Genomic DNA, 21,495 nt, shown 5'->3' with positions numbered 1-21,495 from the left:
ATTTCTTTTTGCTATCAGTTGAACACTTTTATTTAATGTAGTTTTATTGTAATGTTAAAGTGTTGTGAACTATGCTTGTGATTATGGTGTTACTTAAATTAGTGTGTGGGCTTTGTTATGTACTTGGTGTTTTTTTATAGTATTATATATATATATATATATATATATATATATATTTTTTAAATATTTTTGATCTAGTTCATGTTACTTACATTATAAGGTGAGTTCAGCTAACATTATTGCAATTCTCTTGGTACTTTATATTAATTTGTCCGTTTATATATTTCAATATCTTTGGTTCTAATGTTTTGGTTTTTTCAGGGTATAGGTATAATGGTCTCCCCCAGTGATCCTTTCTAGCAATATGATTTTGATGATGCTTATTTTAACTCCGACGATGATGACATGGATAGTGGTGGTTGTGATGATGACATGGACACTAGTTTGAGTGATGACGACATGGATATAAGTGATTGTGACGATGACATGACCACTGGTGCAGACACGGACTCGGAGTATGACAGCGAGGAGGAGGAGTTTTGGTTTGTATTTCCACTTATTGGCGAGATGGTGGCATATTTCCAACGGCATTACGACAAGCGCCCACAACGTACTAGCATTTTGACTGGAAGCGATTATATGGCTGAAGTGAGAGATGGCAATCCTACCAATTGTCATGAGATGTTCCGCATGACACTAGATTTATTTTATCACTTGGTTGAGGAGCTGAAACATTATGGGTACTTGAAGGAAGGGAAGGGGCGTGTTGATGTGCAGGAGGCAGTGGCCATATTCTTGTACACTGTTGGGCATAATACTCGGATGCGGCCTGTGGCAGACAGATTTCAGCATTCCACTGAAACTGTGGATCACAAGTTCCGTAGGGTGTTGCGAGCTGTCCACACATGGGGCCAACATTTAATCAAGCCGAATCCGAATGTGGTAGGCCTTCCAGAGCATTTGCGGGGGAACAATAAGTATGACCCTTGGTTTGAGGTAAATAATTTCATAATATCTTCCAAAATGGTTGTACACATTACTATATAGTATTTCAACTAATTGGCACTATTCACTGTAGAGAAGCGTAGGAGCTATTGACGGAACACATGTTAGTTCTCGGCCTTCAGCGATAAGACTCCAGACTCATAGGAGTCGCAAGAGCACTGTTACAACCAACGTCATGTGTGCATGTGACCATGACATGCGGTTTACGTATGTCCATGGTGGTTGGGAGGGAAGTGCCAACGACTCCAGGGTGTTTGAAGAAGCTATTAAAGACCCAAAGCATGGCTTCCCATGGCCACCAGAAGGTATTCGTCTTTATTTGTTCTGAGTCCCTAGCTTTATTTGTTTTCATGTAGAACTTTATATTGTAAATGTTTTCCATGGTTTCCTGGTGTGGCTGGTTCATGTAGAACTTTATCAACTCATTTGAGGGTTTTTGACATTTAGAGCATTGGGCTGCTGCACTGGTGTGGCAGCTGGTGCACTAGCTGCTGCAACACCAGTACAGCAGCCCAAGCTGCAACACAGTGCAGCAGCTACTAGCTGCTACACTGTGTTGCCTAGATTTTGCTGTGGACTCGTCTGGTTTGGCAGCCTTCCATGATTTTTCTGACTACTTTGTTCTTCAACTGGAATGCTATGCTGTGCCTCATTTCATTCCCCTTCTCCTCTGTCCCGCTGCAAGAATTAAGACTTCCTAGTTTGTACCTTTTAAGGTTAGAAGCTGAACATTTTAAGTTAGAAGCTAGAAGCTGTTTTAAGTAAAGCATAGCTGTTTTAAGTAGAAGCTGAACATTTTAACATCTATGAAATGCAACAAAATGGCCTGCGAGAGATTATACCTTTTAAGGTTGTTCTTAACTGGACTAGATTTAATTTTCTGCCACACCAGTGCAGGGCTGCGCTGTGTGCAGCAGCTAGCTGCAACACCAGTGCAGGGGCTGCAACACAGTGCAGCTTGGGCTGCACTGGTGTGGCAGCTACTAGCTGCTGCACTGTGTTGCAGCAGCTACTAGCTGCAACACAGTGCAGCAGCCCAAGCTGCAACACAGTGCAGCAGCTAGTTGTTGCAGGGCTGCACTGGTGTGGCAGCTGCTGCACTGTGCAGCAGCTAGTAGCTGCCACACCAGTACTAGCTGTTGACATTTTTTTTTTTTTTTGTTTTTTTGGTTTTGTATGGGAGGTTTTAAAAATTTACTTGATAAAGGAAATTTCCTTGACTTTGCTTTGTACACCAAATTTATCACCATTTCTTTTTTCTTTTTTGTCGGTTGAATGAAACTTAGTGTCTAAATGCAATAAAATTTGTGTCCTATTTCCAAACTGGACTTGAACAATCAATGCAAAACGTCCCAATCTAGTACCATTGATTATAATTGAATACCTATGAATTAGTTCAAAGTTGGTGTACGTTTTTTACAACCTTTAGGGACTGTTTTCATGATTTTCAGTGAATGATTTGCAGTGAGATTTTTGGGTTGTTTTTCTGGGTATTTTGGCCCTGTTTCTGGTGGTGTTCACAGTGGGTTTGCCGAGCCTTTGATGGTCAGTTTGATTTTTTTTTCCCCTGCACTGGTGTGGCAGCTGCTGCACTAACTGCCCCATCACAGTGCAGCAGCTAGTAGCTGCCACACCAGTGCAGCTTGGGCTGCTGCACTGGTATGGCAGCTACTAGGGTGTCCTAACAAAAGTTTCCATGCATGTGAAGACTAGTGCATAATATCCTTGGGGCTTTAATGCTGATATGAAGATCAAAATCTTATTTGCTAATAATTAATAGCTAAATTCATGTATTGTATTAATATGAAATATTAGCCAATCTTTCAATAGTAAGATGAAAGGATGAGATATTGAAGAATATAGTTCCTTTGCTTAGATTATTTTACTGATTTAATCCCCTTATTATTACTGATTTGGATATGCTATTTTTGTAGGTTCCTATTACTTGGTTGATTCGGGGTATCCCATTGGTGCATCGTTCCTTCCACCACATAAGGCCACCCGATATCATGCTCAAGAATTCAGGAGGAGGAGTACTAGGCAACCAAAATCGGGGAAAGAGTTGTTTAATTATAGACACTCTTCATTGCGTATGGTGATTGAGAGGTGTTTTGGAGTCTTGGAGGCTCGCTTTCCCATCTTGAGCAACATGGCGAAGTATAAGCAATATCGTCAGCGTTTAGTTGTTTCTGCATGTTGTGCGTTACATAATTACATACGCATCAATAATTGAAGGGATGTTCTGTTTAACACGTGGGAGAACCTTGGTAGGGATGATATGCAAACCGAAAACAATGGGAACTCTCCTGAGTCGAGTGCAAGTGTCGAAAGAAGACATGTGAGGGAGATGTCTAATGCATCGAAGAGAGCAATGGGTGAATTCAGGGATGATATAACTGACCGTATGTGGGAGGAGTACGTGCGACGTTGACGTTAGTGGTTGGCATGTCTAAGGATTCACCTTTTTTGTTGGGACTTGTATAGAGCTAATACCCAGTCCCATGACATTTTGTTGGGACTTTTGTATAAGTCTAGGTACCGTGACTAGAAGTCACTTAGCATGACACGTGATGCACCATTTTGGACATTATGATGCATATTTTTTGTAATTAAGATTAACTGTACACATGCTTACATGTAATGGCTAATGTCAATAATCTATTGACATTTCTGATGTAATTCTTTTTGGCAATTTTAAAGTAAGTGTATGTAATACCTATTGGTAATGTAAGTACAGGTGGACATGGTTATAAGTAATACCTTTTCGCAATGCATTTTATATGTAATAGCTTTTTGCAATGGAGTATTTTTGAAGGACCAATTATTGTGTATCTAATATGGTTATAGGTGGATAATTATGTTATATCACCTTCTAAAATATATAGGAACTCAAAACAGGGCATGTAACCAGGGCATCTTCTTTTTTTGAGATAAGAACATATTCTTAATTTTTATTTTGTTAAAAAGTGTAGATTTTTTTTTGATAAACACGTAGGTTTTTATTAATAGTACACTTATTATCCTGGTACAGCCAGATACAGCACAACTGAACTTTTGGCACTTTATTCTGCTTGCCCTGTTTTTATTCATATCAATGCTTAAATATACTAACAACACAACTGAATCATAAACAATAGGAATGACAAAAAATAAGAATGCTACCAAAATGTCTACCATTACAAAATAGCAATTATATGTATACGAATCATACAATAAGTCTGTCATTCGACACATACAATTGCCAAGTCGAACACCTACACTAAAAGGCACTCCCAACATGTACAATACATTTCCAAACAACTAATAAAAATTAAAAAGGTCATGGCAGACACATTTGCCGTAATCCAACATCCCTATTACCAAGTGAAAATATAATGAACACCACAATTGCCAACCATGACATAAGTAGAGCAACTTGATATTTACGTGCTCGCGCATTGGCCATACGAAGGGAAACCTTTGCTTTTTCAGCACTATGCTTTGCTACTCTTTCCCTGTGGAGTAGGTCTGCTATCATTGCATGGGCTTCCATCTCATTGTTTTTTGCCATAGCTGCCTCGGCCTCAAGCCTAGTAAATTTCGCAATGACAATCGGTGCTGTTTTAGCTCCACGCCTACATGGGATGCCATCCAACCATTTAAAGGACTTACAATGTTCGTCACTGCCCTGCATATTAAACAAAGCTGGTAAGTACATGAGCTAAGGAGCATAGCAACTTTAACCATGAAACAACAATGATAGTAAGCGCGCAGCTGATACTTATAGGCTTCCAATGTCTACAGCCATAAAACCGTCTACTGAAATTATGGAGCTGCAAAGATGTCCGCAACACGCACTGATTCATGTCACACACATACCCCCTATAGTTGGAGTTATAGCTACTGGCACTTCCTTCCGACATTGTGGTGAATCGTCTAGCCCTACAAGGCATATTCACTATCATTCAACACATAGCCAACCATGTACTAAAAGTTTTCATCAACATGTATGCAGTAAGAGATGACAGTAATGCAGATTTTATATCCTATATTGGTCAATGACACTAGTGCAGATTGTAGTCCTGCTATAGTTTTATTTTTACAAAACACAGGATTGTAACAGTGCAGAACACATCAGCAGTTCAGTAAACAATGCAACAGTTTAGAAAAGTCCTGCATCTTGTGCACAACGCAGCAGCAGTCCAAAAGTTAACCATTAAGAGTTTACTACAGGTGGGGATTAGCTTTGTCACACTCACACGGGCTTTAGCATTGAAGTTAGATTTCAGTTGTAACAAACTGTTGTTGAAGTAGTTGCGGTTTGTTATATATTAGTTATTTCATTTTCATTTATCGCATGTGATATTCTTCAAGGGTAAAGTCTCCTCTATAAATGGAAGGTACATTATGTAATTCACAAGTGATGAATATACAGAAGTTGTCATTGTTATTTTCTCTATCTTGCGCTTTCAGTCAGAAGAAGGAAAAAAAAAATTTATGGGAAAAGAAGTGCAGTGATCAAGAAAATGGCTTGCAAACTCTTAAATTTGTCTGATTATTCTCCCTTAATACTAGATGCAAATGTCATGTCATGTCATTCTTACCATGATGAGTTTATTTTTGATAAAGGAAAATCAGGTTCTAATCTAAATCTTTAGTATTTGGTGCTTAATGAAAGCTGTGAAATTAATTTTAAAGACAAATTAGGTAGGTTGGACAATGAGGTGTAGCGCAGCCTCAAATGACACACTAATTGCTCCTCCCTCGATAATGAGATGGATTGGAGATTGAGTATGGTGAATGGTGGTGTGAGTATAAGAGGCATGTGTAAGTGTAACCTAGCATTAGCAATGAAAAGAAAGAAAAAATGAGTTTGCAGCTATATATTCAAGTTCCCTCTCTAGACTAGACTATCTCATTTGTTGTATATAAATAAATAAAAAATAGTTCATTTAATTTTGAAAGCTTGTAGCTGGGTCCAAGCACATCTTAAAGCTCTATTTTGCTCTGTTTTAGGATGAGTGCTACACTTAATAAGATATGAAAATTTAAAGGCATTTCTTCAAATAAAGAGGTACAGTGGTGCCTATAAAGTTACAATATTAATCAAATCCTTTATTGCACATCCAATGCTTCAAATCAACTCCAATTAGGTACATGAATTCGGGTCAGTAAAGAGTTCATATAACAATAAAATTGAATGTTGCAGTTCAAAGAGATAATTGTTTCTCAAATTTTTTTAAAAACAAATGTTCAAAGAGATAAAGAATGCATGTCAGATATATGTCTAAAATATTATATACTAACAATCATCATCTTTTACCCAAACAAAGCTCTCTGACCTCAACAGACCCATGGATTATAGTCGAAACAGAGGGAAATCACCCATCGTAATAAGCAAAAGACACAGGTCTCAAAAGACAGAGGTCTTACAATCTTCATATTAAAAAAAACCTAACATAAAAATGTTCAAATCCAAGCAGAGTATTCACAGCATTTGATTGTTCAAATCCAATTTACAAGATCTGTAGTAAAATATTTATGAAATATAAAGGCAAAATCATGAGAACAGAGAGAAATTTAGTGCATGTACCAACAGAGGGCTCACGAGTTTCTCTTCAGCAGACCCACAGTGCCACGATGAGTTTACAAGTTGAAGGTGAGGAAGATGAGCAACGTTGGATACGGCAAACTCTCATTAAAACAAAAAATAAAGTGAGATTCTTAAAAAAAAATTATGAAAATAAGGCAAACTCATAGTTAACACTCTTAGCAAAAATAAATAAAAACCCACTACATAAACATAACAAACACTATCATAATCATAACAATTATATTCAAGATCATAAAAAATAAAAATAAAAATAATAGAAATAAAAATAAAAACCGACCCAAATTTAAAAAGAATAATCGATTACCACATGCTACCGCGATTTTTGATTGTGTAAGGCCCACTTTCCGGCGTCCTCCCGAACGGGGTTATGTTCAGAGTTGGGAGTCTGGGATTCCTTCGAGTGGGTTTTCTGGAGTTCGAGCTGAGGGAGGATCTAACGCAGTGGAGGCGGGGAAGTGAGGGGCAACGAGATCCTCAAGCCAGGTCCGAATGTTGAGAGGAACTGGGGTTTTGCGCAGACAGGTTCTAGGTGAGGAAGAAGAGCATCACTCTGATTTGCTATTCTGGGCGTTTGCACAGTTCCATTTTGATAATTTTGGGTTTCTGGATGCTGGGGACGTTTTGGGGTGGAAAAGGCGTGGAGAAGAGAGACAGAGAGAGAGAGAACGCGGGTAAGCTTATGACTGTTCTGTACAGAGATTTTTAATTGATATTTGTGGGACCCAGTGAGTTGACATAAAGGTGAGTGATGGAGTTTCAAAACTGAGTCAGATATTTCACCCAAACAAGCCACAAATAGAGTTATCAGAAATTGGGGTATTTTTGAGTGATAGTAATGAGTGATGAGTGATGAATGATAAGTGATGAAAACTGAGTGATGAGTAATGAGTGACCATTTTGTTTAAACCAAACAAGGCCTTAACTTTGCCGAAAGTAAAGATACAGTTTACAGGTTTTAATAAAAAAATATATCGTTTAAGCAATTATTTGTAACATACAGTAAAACGACGCAAATGCCCCTTGAAGAATAAACCCATTTTGCATTTTCAATATTGTTTCCATATAGGCCAAAACCAAAAAAAAAAAAATTGTTTCCATATAACTGTACGAGAGATACACACATCCTCGCATGCTTTAATTCACAACACATATCTGTTTACTTCGTGTCTTCGTCATTGTCGGAATCCTTTTGAGTGTCTGTCCGTTTTGATTCGCATGTGGCCATAAGTATTGCATTTCTTTGATCTGTGTGAGTAATCGTTGTTTTGCAGTTTAAGGCGGAAGTATAAGAAAAAAGAAATTCTATATCATTGAAATGAAATCCAGTTGAAAGGGATTGCATCCTTTCTTCGTTTTCAGTTTTCCTTTGAATCAAATTTTTGCTGTAGTTTCTGTGTTGTCGTCCTCTCGTTTTGTTTTTCTCTACTTCAACGAAAAAAAGAAAGAGTGGTGTATTTCTTACTTCCTAGTTCCTACTTTGCATCTTATATCTTTTAAAAAAAAAAAAAAAAAAGTTTCATCCTACTTCCTCTGCGATTTGTCATTTCCTCAATTTACTTTTTTCAAAAATATTTTTCGTTGCAGCTTTCGTGCTCTCATCCTCTCAGTTACTGTTGCTCCATTTCTCAACCAACAAAAAAAAAAACAAAAACAAAAAAACAAAACAAGAAAAACAAAACCAAAAAAAAAAAAAAAACCTAGACGCTTCCAACTTTTCACTTTGAAGGTTTTATTCACATTGGTAAGTAAAGGGTGCAGAAAAAGTGAAAACACAACTCGCAGACTTGTGGCAAGAAGGAGAGAGGTACTTTGTTTAGTTTCTTTATTTAAAAGTTTCTTTGATTTAGGGATTTTTATTTTTATTTATTACGTGAGTGATGGAAGGAGAGAGAGGAAAAAAAAAAAAAAAAAAAAGCAATGGAATGTGGTCTCCTAGGAGCTAGGACCCTAACAAAGTCTCTAAGTTACAGTACATATTTTCTGCCCATCGCGTTTATTCTCATTCACCAAATTGACCATCCTTTGTTCAGTTGCTCTGCAGTCCGAGTGGAGGTAGCGGAAAACAACATGTTCCTGCTTCATTGATAAATTATAATCTGAGGTACGTACGACCTTTCATAATTTCTTTTTCTCATTTTTAGCTTTATTCTGTTCTTACTATATTGGTCTATGTGGAGTTTAATTTGTGTTTGCTCCGGATTTAGATCCAATTCTGATATAAAAGTGTTACGATTTTAATTGGAGAGATTTTTTTAGAGTTGGTTGTGTAATTTTGAAAGTGAAAAACTATACTACAACATTTTGTATTTTTCTTTAAAATAGTGAAAATATTGCAATTCCGTGAGTGTAAGCAAATTGCTAAAACATGTAAATTCCCGTGTTCGTGTGATTGCCTTGTATGTGTGTTATTTTTCTATTTATTTTTCGCACATCTCAGATCTAGGAATTTGTGTATATTCCCAACATGCTATACTTTGCTTGAAATGATTGGTACCTTGTTTGGTTTTCTTCCACCTATACTTCCTATAAAGAAAAAGGTTTAAGACGAAAAAAGAGAATGGAAGCAAGAATCTTGATCCTTATTCGAAAAGCATTACTACAATCATCTATGTTGAAATTAAAAGTAATAAGCAATGTTCTAATGAATTGTATCTTTGATAAGTGTAGACTGTCTCTTGTTCTTTCACACTCACTTTTCTTAAAATAAGATATTGGTCATATCACGTAGGCAGGTGTGTCCACAGGTCGGTTTAGGTTAGGCTTGTGCCCAACCTGCAACTAACTTGATCAAATCGGATGGAGAAGTTCTAGACCTGCTGCGAACTATAAATAACCATGGGTCGAGTCGGATTAGGCTCGAGCAGAAAATAGTTGGCTTCGATTTCAACTTAAATATAGAGATCAAACATTGAACTCTAAAGTCTGAAAAACATATTTATAAGCCCAAAGAGTAGTACACCATAAATCCAAAGAACACAAATACAAATAAGGAGATGAAATTGCACAACCACAATACAAAGAACTATGATTGAATGACAAAGAATAGAGAAATCTAACTTGAGAGAGAGAGAGAGAGAGAGAGAGAGAGAGAGAGAGAGAGAGAGAGAGAGAGAGAGAGAGAGAGAGAGAGAGAGAGAGAGAGAATCCTAAATCTGAATTGGTTTAAAAAAAAAAATTTATTGACTCTGTTTAGATTGTAAATGAACATGTTCATAAGTAACTTTTGTTTCAATAAAAAGTTCGTTTATATTTGTTTGTTTATAAATAAATCAAGTTTAAGCCTAAGTTTTAAGCTTGTTTAATAAACTAACTACGCTTAAGAAAAAATTTTTTTTTTCTTGAACAAGCTCGTGAGTTATAAGACTTGATATACAACAAGTTAAGCCTAAACTCATTTATAGGCTTGACATATTTTTACTAAATAAACTCATTACGTCTATCTTAATTATGACATGTCCAACGCATCTTAATGCGGCCTATTCAAATAGATTTCAAGTGCTAGAAAATATTCCTCAACCCATCAACTTTTGCCCTAGTAACTAGACCTTCCTCATCCAATGTGTGTTATCCTCTCTCTCTCTCTGTTTGTTTGTTTGTTTGTTTGGTTTTTTTTTTTTTTTTGAATCAATGTGTTATCCTCCCAAGTGTCTAGAGCTCCATCTTATGTATCTTCCTTTTACCAGCAACAGTCATCCAGATTTGACTAGCCCATCAGATCTCATTATTATCGTCGCCCATTTTTCATGATAGAACCAAAATTGAATCTAAATTTGATCATTAGAAAATTATCCAAAAATATCTCTCAAATAATTGGCATTTCTTTCCCAACGATTTCAAAAAAAAAAAAAAAAAAAAAAAAAAATTATGAGCTCAGCTTAGTGATAAAGACTCTGAAATCATTACCCACAACCTAGAGACTAGTGACCAGACTCAAATATCCCACATAAGTGTACAATCAAAACAATGCTAAGTCCATCCCTCTAGGGAGACACCAGAAAGAAAAAGATTTTCAAGCAAAGTTGACCCTCAATTTTACAGTTCTGGGAGTAAAATTGAGGATGCATGGTTCGTAGTGTTTTATATTCAGAATATAGAAATGAGCCATTCTTGGTTCTACCATTTCAATATGAGAATGCCTAAAATATGCCTCTTCCTAATTAGTTTCTTTAATGGTGGACCATTTTTGCCCCTATCCAAAAAATTCTTGTCCTTGTCCATGGATCTTAAATTAATGAGGCTTTTTAGAAATGTGCCTCTGGTTCATTTAATCTATCATCAATTTACAAAAATATCCCATCTCTTTTCAAACTTTTTTTGAACTTTACCCTCCCATGAATTCCCCATTGGAATTATGTAATCATTCCAAATTCACCATTAAATGTTAGTCTCAAGAGAAATTCATGGTAAAATGGTGGGATACATTCAAAATTGCTAGAATAGTCAATTTTATTCAATAGCCAACAACTTCCCCAGCGAACAATCTCAATTTTTAATTGAAAGATCAAATATTCAATCAGAATTTTACCAAACATTCTCCAAGAAAGTGGTAAAGCATAAATTGAAGGATGCCCTTTCTCAACTCAGTGGAGAAAATGACAAAAACAGTAACCAAGAAAGTTCAAGTGCAGCATCTAGAAAAGGGCAAAATTTGACAAAAGTGATCCCTACTGAAAGAAAACATTACGAATTAAGATATTGCTGCAGTTTTTGTGTTTTCTTCCTCTCATTTTATTTTTCTCTACTTCTTAAAAAAAAAAATTTTAAGTCAAATTCTTCATTCTTACTACTTATCATCTTATATAATTCCCACAAAAAGAAAAAAACCTTTTCATCTTGTATATATATATATATATTTAAAGAAGCTTCATCTTAATTTTAGTTGAGAGTTGTTCTTCAGTTTGGTTTTTCTTTTGCTCCATTTCTCTCAAGAAAAGAAAAGAAAAGAAAGAGCTGGACACTTCCAACTGTTCACTTTGAAGGCTAATTCTTCACATTGCTAAGTCAAGAGGGTGCAGAAAATGTGAAAAAGAACTTGCAAACTTGTGGCACGAAGGAGAGAGGTACTTTGTTTGGTTTTTCTAAATTTATATTTATTTAAAATTTTGTTAGATTTGAGATTTTTATTTATATTTATTATGTGTGATGGAAGGAGTTCGAAAAAAAAAAAATCCAACGGGAAATGCCTTTTGCCTCGTAAAATGTGGTCTCCAAAGAATTAGAAATTTTCCGTCCTTCATGTTTATTCACCAAATTGACCGTCATTTGTTCAGTTGCTCAGCAGTCCGAGTGGAGGTAGTGGAAAACAACCTGTTCCTACTTCATTGATAACTTGTTATCCTAAAGAGAAGGTATGTACGACCTTCTATATTTACTTTTTCTCATTTGTTGCTTGATTTGATTCTTGCTATACTTTTCTTTATACCACCCATAAAGAAAAAGGCTTTGAGATGAAAAAAGAAGAATGGAAGCAAGAATTGTGATCCTTGTTTCTAAGGCATTATGAGAATCATCTCTCAAAATTAATAGTAATACTAACTAATAAGCGATGATTCAGTGAATTGTATCTTTAAAAAGTGTAGATTGTTTCCTTGTTCTTGTGCTCTCACTTTTCTTAAAATTTGATATTGGTTGTAGCAGGTGGTTTGGGGTGTCCACAAGTTTGGGTTTTTTGCACAACCTACAACCAAACTGATTAATTAGATTGGTTGGAGAAGTTCCAGACCCACCTGTCCATTACATAATATCTTTTTATTTGATTTGAATTTGAATAGTTCACCATTAGATTATATTTTCTTTTTATATCATCCATGCTAGCAAAATTTCCAAGGATCAAAACTCAATAGGTTTTTCATCAATCAAATATTTAAAATTGATGTTTTTGTAGTTTAAAATTATGCATAAAAATAAGTTTATGGATCAAATAGTAAGCCTAAATGATTGCTTAGAAGCAAAATGGAAAAATATAGAGGTCAAAGACCTTCATATGGTTTTCATTGATCTAGAGAAAGCATATGATATGTGGTGGGTTTTGAAAAATAAAGAGGAGTTCCTTTTAAGTATATTAAGTTCATTAAGAATATTTAAGGTTCAGGACCAAGTGGGTCGTGAAATATCTTTTTTAGGTTTGATGGTGGGTTTTGTACAAGAGAAATTTATCCTTATGAGAGCCAATTCATTATATTATAAACAATAAATTCAAATTTAGTTCCCATTTAACCACATCCCCTAGAATGAGAATTCACGGTTTAGCCAAGACTCAAGAAAGATGAGGTCCTAAAGGATGAAACATGATGACACTACAATTGGTGGGCTTAAATTCTAAGTAGAGATACTATGGACCTAAGACCCAAGAAGGAAGAAGTTTACAACTTACACACGAAGGATGAAATTGGGCTAAATGCGTCTAATAAGATAGAAATATAGTGAGCGTTTGGTTTCAGCTGAAACCAACGTTCACGTTTTCATTTCCGCGTTTCTGTCCTTTTTTTTTTTTTTTTTTTTTTTTTTTTTTTTTTTTTTTTCAGCGCATGAACAGTAAATTTACTGTGCAGAGACAAAAATTACTGTTTATGCATTGTAGCAGTACTGTTCACGTACTGTAACAGCACTGTTTACACATTAAAAATATTAAAAATGGGTCCCACAGTACTTTTCACACATTTAAAAATTATTTTGCTACAGTGTTTTCAGTTTTCAGTTTTCAATTTCAGTAACAATAAGCTCAATCCAAACGGACCCATAATGAATACACCTTAACAAAGATATGGGCCTCATGCCCTTAGACAACCTAGAGTGGCCCTAGGGTCTAGACAAAGAACATGACAAATTAACAACCCTAGAAGACATGGACATGGGTCTAAGGCCCCAAACAAAAAACAAGGAAAGCTCAAAGCCTAGATAAGTTAAGGATGAACTTACTTCCCGAAGACAATGCTAAGGATGAGCCCAAGGCCCAAACAGAGAACAAGGATAGGCCTAGGTAGACAAGGATTAGGCTTTAATTCCCCTAGAACAAACAATAATGATAAACCTAAGGCCCTAAGATAATGATGGACGTAATGCCCTTAGACAAGCTAATGGTGGGCCTAAGGCTCTAGGACACAACAATGGAAATGCTTAAAACATCAAACAAATTGGATCAATAGAATTAGTCAACCCCTAGAAATTCTTTATAACTTCTTAAAAAACTTCTAAGTTTTTTTTTTTTCCTTTTTGAAAATTCCACTTGGAAATCTTCTTTGTAATTTTATTTTGGACGAGACTATTTTTGAAAAAACTCTATTTGAATTTTTAGAAATAGTTATTTGCAGAAATACTCATTATTTTCCCTCTTCTATTTCAAAAACTCTGAGAATTTATTCAAAAGACTTGAAATTTTTTAATTGAAAACCTTGCCAAAGGTTAAATTTTTTTTGAAAGCTACACTTTTTTTTTTCCTTTTTGAAAACTTCTTTGAAATTTTTATTTGAAAAATAAAGATTTTGAAAACTTCAAAAAAAAATTTAGAAAAAAAATATTTTGGAAAATTATTCTTTTTTTGGGAAAAATTTGGAAACTTAAAAAGAATTTTTTAGAGGTTGACTTATCTTGTAGGCCCAACAAATAATGCAAACATGCAAACTCACATACAATTGATTTAGTCCTACATGTGTAGGTTCTAAGCATATTGACGTGTGGGTAAGGTTAACACCTAATTGAGTCTCATTTTCTTCCTTCTTGAAATGGTTATTCACAACTAGGGAGCTCATTCTCCAACCTAAGCCTAAATGGACTCTTAACAGATTGAAAGGTCAACTCGTTGTCGTACTTAGAATCCATTACGAGCAATGGCACATGCTGTGAATTGGTGGGGGTGAGTTACAAAAAGTTAAAGCTCTAGTGGAGTTTAGGTCCCTCACTCACCTCCATCCAAGATTACATGGGGTATAAAATATGTGAGTGTGAAAAAGAAAATAAAATGGGTTGGGCTCCGTTTATAAAGTACTTATTTTATTATGGCATAACAACACGTCGTAGTCTAACTTTTATTGTTGCTTCGAGTGCACCATCCTAAGACCACAATTTTTCCTTAGGAGTAAACACTAAGTCGAGTGGACCTAAGAAGCAGAGGGTGGAGTATCATCACTTGGTTTAGGTTCAGAAATCAAACTGGGCCCCTCTTGTATTGGTATATGCTCCAAAAATTGGGTCAGGATTTAGAATACGACTGGAGAAGATGTTTGGCACTTAAGACCGCTTGGCCCATGTGCCAGCCTACACTTATCGTGATGATAGGCCATATTTAATTAAGAATATTATTATAAGAGCCATAATTACTAACCCTAATCACAGTATCGCACATATTGCACGAAACAAAACACATAAGTAAACATATTAACAACACATCATGAAAAAGAGAATTATCTTTAAACTTATAAAAGAAAAATAGAATGAACTCAAATCAATCATTAAATATAGAATTGCCAAAAATCAAGTTGTACATTAAAAGAAAGATTTTAGACCACCGCATACCTTTGGTACAATGGTCACTCCACAAGTATAAGTGTTTGTGGGGGACATGGGTCGAGGTTCAAGTTTACAGGAAGAAACTTCACATACATATACACTTTAGATTAGACTAGAGTAGAATTTCTATCTTGTATATATGTATAAAAAAAAAAGATTTTATTCAAAAAATAAATTAAATCTAACCCTACCATAGCAATGTTGACAAAAGAAATATATTATAATTAAGGGAAAAATATATATATTTTTTGGTTCCTATATTTTGGATAATTTTCCATATTGATCTCCACAATTTTTGAGTCCCTATTATGATTCCTAAAATTCAAAATCATTTTCAATTTAGTTCTTATCGTCATCTTACAAACAGAAATAATTTATGTGATAATGGAATTGCACTGCTAGCGGGCATGAAACTGATGTGTCAATTAAAATAATATTAAAAAATTATTTGGCACCACATTTTAATAATAATAAAAAAGCCATGTCAGAAAACATTTGAAAAAAAACATTAAAGTCTAATTATATAAAATTAAATACATTACATTCCATTAGTTTCCTTTACTTAAATACATTCCATTCCCATAACTCCCAATAAAGCCTAAAGAAGATATTTGGTTGGCTTGAAAATTAAAATATCAATATATTTTTTTTGGTTTCATTCTTTTTTTTTCTTTTTTCTTTTTTTCTTTTTTTTTTTTTTTGAAAACAAACTTGCAAAAATAAATAGCAAAAACATGCAAAATGTTTCAAACCTGGATGGGTGAGGTTGCAGTTGCAGCTACGATTTCTCAAACTTGGATCTCCTGCAAAACCGATCTCTAGCAAAACAAACCTTAACCTTGAAGCCTATAAATTTTCTTGGAAAAAAAACACACACAAAAAACCCAAATCGGTAGAATTGTTTGAGAGAGAGAGAGAGTAAATCATTGATGAAGATCGGGTCAAAATACTTACAGAAAAGACAAACCCCTCCCATTTTCTCAAACATAAGCAAAATTATCAAATCCCATTGCCGCCCATCGTTTTTAGGGTTTTTGAGAGAGAGAGAGAGAGAGAGAGAGAGAGAGAGAGAGAGAGAGAGAGAGAGAGAGAGAGAGAGAGAGAGAGAGAGAGAGAGAGAGAGAGAGAGAGAGAGAGAGAGAGAGAGAGAGAGAGAGAGAGAGAGTTTATGTGACATGCTTGCTTGTGCCGATCTTTGTGGCTTAGAGAGAGTTTATCTAGTACTAACGCACAAATAAAGTAATAAACTAACGTTTATTTGCTCAAATAGGTACTGCTACTCATTTCAAGCCCATCTCATTTGCACAAAAGGCAAACAAATAGGTTTTATAATTTTATTCAGGCCATTGAAATTTTCTTAATTTTGTTGTTTTGCTTTTTGCGGGTTTGAATTTCTAGGTTTTAGTGTGCATATTTCTATGTTTGTTTCCTAAAAAAAATAGTGGAAAATGAAAAAGCTTTTAAAAAATTTTGAAATATATATATATATATATTTTTTTAAATTTTACCTAATTTGGATTTGAGTTGTGTACGCATACTCGATCTCATGTGTTGGGATTGGAATCTTGTGTACGTGGTCTTAATGATACCTATGCATCCTTACACAAAAACTAGAATTTTAGATTTCTATATTTATCTCACCCCAAAATTTAAATACATAATTTCATAATGAATATGAATATAACACTAAAAGATAAACAAAAACTAGATCATGGTCAAATTAACATTAGGAAACTAAGATCATGACATCAACCAAATCAAATAAGAATACTTAATCTAACATCAAAATTTGAATCATTTAGATTGTTCCTAACAAAGTAGAAAATCACGAAATAGAAAATTACCTTGCTTATGGATCTAATTTGAAGATTTTAATTGACATCTGAGTGCATACAACAAAATTTTAGTTTATGATTGCAGAAATAAATTCTCTATTTAAGTGATTTGTAATTAAGGCATAAGGTGGATATTTATACGTGAAAACTAGGATTTTAAAGACCATTTAAAGGGTTGTAGAGCTCCCTAGAGGTTTGGGAGCACCCCCACCAAGATTTATGCATTTTAGGGCCTATATATGGAACTCTAAGACTGCTGAGGTGAAGCTGCAAACACGGCTCTGATCTTGCATACGTAACTTTGAGCTTACGTATTCAGCTTCGCCTAGAACCCTAATTTCCTAATAGTACATCTGCGCAACTTGAAACGGCCAATACTTACTCATTGTAAATCCAAATTATGCAACATTTGTGTTCATTTTGAAGTCCTGAATGTATAATTTCTAATGGAAAAAATCCTCATTAAAAAATTTCACTTTGGGGCAACAAATATTGGTATAAGTGTGAGGCAAAGTCCTTTTTAGCATCATTCTTGTTTTTTGTGATTACCTATGGACTATTTTGAATACTTTAATTATCCTTAGTTGACATATATCAAGCTCCTCATTGGGGCTGGCGACTAAAGATTATTAGCTAGTGCCAAATGAGGTGTCTACAATTGCTTCATTATTGGGTTGTCTAGTAGGTCTAGGGGTTTGTTCTTCTACTTAACCTTCCTAACTTTGAGAAATTCTCTATATTTCATTGCAACAAATGTCATATTCTCATTATTTTGATAATTAAGGAATACTCTTATACAAACCCTCCAATAGGCATTGGAATAATTAAGGAATACTCTTGTAAAAACATAAGGATATTCATGCCAACGGGGATCAAGGATCAAACTCAGGAAACTAAACCCTCATAGAGTGTACCCATGTGCTAATACTACTCAAAAAACTTGTTAATACTCTTATGTTTTTACATTAGAATTTATAGATTTGTTGATCAATCAAACTGGTTTTAAAGTACTAGTATTCAATACAAATAAACAAACCAACCATAGTACTCAAGTACTTAATCTAAAAGCAACATACTAAAAGAAAACAACCCAAGACACAAGATTTGGTAACAAGGTGGACAACCTAAGAAGAATTTCTTCAATGGAAAACTCACTTCAAGGACCCAATCCCGTAGAAAAATCACTACAGGAAAATTAGTTACAATATTATACTTACTAAATCTTTGTACAACTAGACTTTCTGCTATAATATCTATAAATTTCCCGCTTGCATTCTTACCACAATAGCCCCAAAACCTCTCTAATCGAATTTTCTCCATGAACTCTCCATTCAAAAGAATCAGACACTTCGGCATTCAAAGGAACCTTCTTGAAAATTTTTCTATAGTGAATCTCACTTTGGAAGTGTTAGAAAATTTAGATCCCATTGTTGATTTTACAACATGATTAATCAGCTTGACAATTTAACCAATTATATAATTCAATTATTACCATTTAATTACCATAAATTTAATGAGTCACCAATTAAAGTAGTAGAGTGGTTAATAAAGAATGCAACAGTACGGTGACAAAGTGAAAAACTGAAGGAAAAACAGTCCAAGAGAAAACCACTACCAAGTTCCTAAACCACAAGAACAAATTCACTAATAGAATCAAAATTCTTACAATTGAAACCTATGCACGTTCCAAATTGCTACCTCTATTAGTGACTTACTCATGTGATCATACGTAGCTTAAATTCAGTTGGACTCTTCTATTTTGAATTCCTTCTCATGAACTTCCTGCTCTTGACTCCAATAGCCACCTTGAAAATTTGATCTAGCAGTAACATTGGGATGACTCTATGACTTCAACCTCGATTTGTATGGTAACAATAACAATACCATGGAAGACGATTCTCTATTTACTTTTGAACTCACAAGTTAGATGGGCAGAGGCTAGGGTTTTATCTCTGAAGCTTTAGGGTACTTACCTCTACAATCTTATGAAGATTCATGCATAATAGGCTTTTATATGGGCTCTCAAATTAGGGTTACTAAAAGGCACCTTAAAATTATGTCATAGCAAAAACTAATTTCTGGATTCTCTATCGATTGACTTCTGTTGAACCTATCTTGATTCATTCACTACAAAAAACGCGCTTTGGAGCTGCGTTTTGGAGCTGCGTTTTTTAAAAACGCAGCTTCAATATACTGTTTGAGCTACGTTTTTTAAAAACGCAGCTTCAGGATACTGTTTGAGCTGCGTTTTACAAAAACGCAACTCCACCATTGGACGTATAGCTGCATTTACTAAGAAAACGCAGCTCTAGACCCATCCAGGAAATTTTTTTTTAATATTTCCTAAAGCTGCGTTTAACAAACGCAGCTTAAACTGATATAGAGCTGCGTTTTATTAAACGCAGCTTAAAAACGTCTGGAGCTGCGTTTAATCAAACGCAGCTTTATATAAATGTATAGAGAGCTGTCTGGAACTGCGTTTGATTAAACGCAGCTCTATAAATGTATAGAGCTGCGTTTGGTTAAACGCAGCTCCAGATATGTTTAAGCTGCGTTTAATCAAACGCAGCTCTAGGATTGCTATAAAATTAAAAAAAAAAAAAAAAAAACCCCTAAATCTCAGCACAATTGACCCGAAACCCTTGAAAAATCACTCTCAGCTCTCTCAACCTAGCTCCCCGATCTCTAATCTGGCCGCCGTGCCCGCACAACCTCTCGCCGCCGTGCACTCAACCAACCCACAAGCCTCACGCCTTTTAGCCTCCCTCGTCAATCGGTAAGCTCTCTCTCTCTCTCTCTCTCTCTCTCATAGATCCTCTCTCTCAATACCCATGTTTCTGTTTCCCTGTTTTCATTGACACCCTTCAGGAAAAATTTGATCTTTTTGTGCTGCATATTTGTTTTCTCCGATGGGATTTAGATCTGTGTGATTTAAAGGTATTTTTTTGATTTGCTAAATTGTGTAGTATGGTTTAATGGGTACTAATTTATGTTGGGTTTATTATTGTTTCTCGTTTTTGGATTGGTATAGGTGAGGATTCAATTGGGTCAGGGATCAACAGGCTCGGTAGCGAGGAACATGCTTAAGGAGGAGGGCTTTGGTGCCTTTTACAAGGTTTGGTTCTACAAAATAATAAAAAGTTTGGATTTTTATACAATATGATCTGTTTATCTCAGCTATAAAGACATGTATGTGTTTTCAAGTATCGAACTTGGTTTTTGTTATTCAAGATCTGTATTAAAAAAATGGATCTTTACAATGATTTAGTTGAGGATTTAAATTTATCATATAGTGTGTACATTAGGGTGATATCCTCATTATTTTCAAATGAGCTATATGGTTTGGATTGTGTTAAGTATTTGCCCGTTGTTTAGTTTGGTGTATGAATTTATGTAGAGGGTGCTTGTTTAAATGTCAGAATAAGAGGCTAAAGTATCAAATTGTTTATGTAATATGCTTTAGATTTTATATAATTTCGTTGATTTTAATTTATGGTTTTTGTGTGATAAGAAACAAATAGGATTGGATTTTGATGTAATGACAAGTACTTTTTATCCAAATGATGATTTTTAATGTTCAAAGTTTGGAGTCAGATAACATCATAACACTATTTGCTTACCAATTTTTTCAAACCTCACACAAGTAGAGCCCTATCTATTGTCAAACTATTGTTGTTTTGCTCTCGCTGCATATGTTCTTAGGTCCACTCTGCCATCTTTTTCTTAAGTGTATTATGAATGGCTTTCATTTGTACTAATAAGAGAAGTATGATAACCAAGTTTTATATGTATTATTTTAGGTGCATCATCAATTCCTTATTAGAGTGTCTCAAATTCTTTTTTCGATATCGTGTTTGTGTGTTACAGCATTGTCTATATGTACTACTGTTGGAGATATGGCTCACAAACCTGCATACTTTGTGCCTAGTAAGCTCTAATTTTTATGTCAACTTGGGGTGAGAATCATATGCTCAGTATAGTGAAAAAAAACTGAATAAAGGTGGATAGAAGCCTTATATGACATGATATTCTTGGTCAATAAAACAATAGCATAAGCAAATCTCAATAGAAGACCATCAAAACACTACAAAAAATATTAGAGCACCTCAAAATTCTGTTTAAGTATAAAGATAAACAACATGCTATGGCAATGCATTGTGTGGGATAATATTGTCACCAAGCTTATCAAGTGCTTTGACTAGAGTCAAGGTGGTTGAGCAATGAGGCATGGATTTGTTGATTTTTTTTTTTAAAGAGATAGTTTTAATATATGGCATCCGCTCTTGATGATTGTTTTTATTGAATTCTTAAATTAGTTACGCTTAAGGCAAACAACTGATTTTTATACATAGTTGGGGTCTTCAAAAATTATCAACAAACTCAAGATCAATAAAAAAAATCCACCAGTCTTTTTTTACTTTTATTTTTTTGGTGAATTAGGTAGAACATGTAACTTTCCCCCAAAGTTTAACCAACACAAACCTGAAAAGTAAGATGTTTTATTTATCTTACTCAAATACTTTAAGGTGTTTCCCTACTTCTTTCAGATCTTTTGGT

The 21,495-nt window shown here is 34.8% G+C and overlaps 1 protein-coding gene across 1 annotated transcript in view; it reads left to right on the top strand.

The window, feature by feature from the left end:
* The first annotated feature begins 11,481 nt into the window (after nt 1-11,481).
* LOC115981950 (disease resistance protein At4g27190-like) overlaps nt 11,482-21,495 on the top strand; it is a 31,317-nt gene continuing 21,303 nt past the window's right edge. The window contains exons 1-2 of the mRNA XM_031104397.1: nt 11,482-11,658; nt 11,869-11,946. The gene's annotated coding sequence lies outside the window, so the exon portion shown is untranslated. The remainder of the gene's footprint in view (nt 11,659-11,868; nt 11,947-21,495) is intronic.

This window comes from Quercus lobata, chromosome 3, assembly GCF_001633185.2.
Source record: "Quercus lobata isolate SW786 chromosome 3, ValleyOak3.0 Primary Assembly, whole genome shotgun sequence".
In the NCBI taxonomy this organism is placed as follows: Eukaryota; Viridiplantae; Streptophyta; class Magnoliopsida; order Fagales; family Fagaceae; genus Quercus; species Quercus lobata.
This window is presented reverse-complemented; position numbering and strand designations above follow the sequence as displayed.